The sequence below is a fragment of the Martes martes genome, assembly GCF_963455335.1.
Source record: "Martes martes genome assembly, chromosome: 3".
Lineage (NCBI taxonomy): Eukaryota > Metazoa > Chordata > Mammalia > Carnivora > Mustelidae > Martes > Martes martes.
In genome coordinates this window covers 32,691,210-32,692,744 of record NC_137890.1, presented here as the reverse complement: position 1 = coordinate 32,692,744, position 1,535 = coordinate 32,691,210, and positions in this window count along the sequence as shown.

Here is a 1,535-nt window from a genome sequence, read left to right as displayed (position 1 = left end):
ACCTAAACTAATAGTCAGGGTTTGGTGTTCTTGATTGGACCAAAAGCCTTAACAAATTGCAAAGAAGATGTCAAAAGACAGATTGAGTTGGTTTGCAGAATTTAGGGAAATGCTCGGTCTGACAGTTTATCAATTGAAATACCTGGAATTGAAAGATTGTGTTACTAATTCTCTTCACCATCTATCTTTCTTTTCTCATCTCTTCTAAATAAAGGCTCAGAAATTACTGCCTTTGCCAATGAAGTGACCCATTTAGCATGTAGCTTTTCTGAATACAGGGATGGCTAACTAGCAAGTTCTTAAAAAGACTGGATCCTGTTTCTGAAAATTGTCATCTTTATATATATATATATTTCTTCCCAATCATGGCATAGGAAAGATGACATATACATGAGTTATTTAACTCTAATAAATTCAAATAAATTAAGAAATCTAGATGGATATAGGCAATTTGAGAAGAACACTTTAGGTTTTGACTTATTTCATCGAGGATAAGCTTTGTGACACCCAGGAATCAGTAGATTTGGGTCACTGTCCTGTCTCAATTATAGGCAAGATTAATTATAAATTATATAGAAAATTATAAAATGTAACGATTATTCAGGAACTATGCTTCCTGAGCTTATTGCTTGTTTTTTTTTTTTCTCTCCTACAAAGAAATAGCTGAGGATAAAAAAAATGATATAACAGAAAGGATAAAATATAAAGTCCATTTAATTTTGTATGTACTCTGCCCACATTTTAAAAGATGGTCTATCTATTTGATTTGTTATGTCCTTTGGTTATATTACAATAAATCCTTAAAAAAAACTTAAAAATGCATTGAGCATAAAAGAAAAAGAGATAAAGTAGACAATAATAGCAAAGAGAAAAAAAAAAAAGGAGCTAACAATGGGGAACGAGACATAAGAAATAACAAGCAAATACATGTCTGGCTCTTGATTTGATCTGAGGGCCTAAACTGCATAGACAAATCTTTGAGATAACCTGGGAACCATGAACCCGAACTAGCTATCGGATGATATTAAGGAATTACCGCTACTTCTATGAGAACTGATAATGGCAGGGTATATATGTGGCATGGTCAGAGATGGATGGCAACAAGTTTACAGTGGAAATGGCATAATGTCTAGAGTTGGTTTAAAACAGTTTAGAAAACAAACAACAAGGGTGGGAGGGTATAAATGAAAACAAGTGGACAAATGCCATAATTGTTCAAGCTGACTGATGAATACAAAGATTGTTTTTACTCTGCTCTTCCTGCTTTTATTTATGTTCGAAAATTGTGCACAATAGAAATTATGATCTCAGTTCATTTGACTTAGAAATGAGCACATACACAAACTGAAAACTCCATTTTCTTGAATTAGTGATTAGTTTGCAGAGGCATTCTTTACCGGGATTGCTTTTGGAGCTACCCACATCAAGCCAGAGTCATTTTTGTCTCCGGAAGTCTCTTTTTTCTCCGGACGGTGTGCAGAGCCTCGGGGGCCCAGCTGATCGCCCGCACTGTTACGTCAGCTGAAATCAGCTGG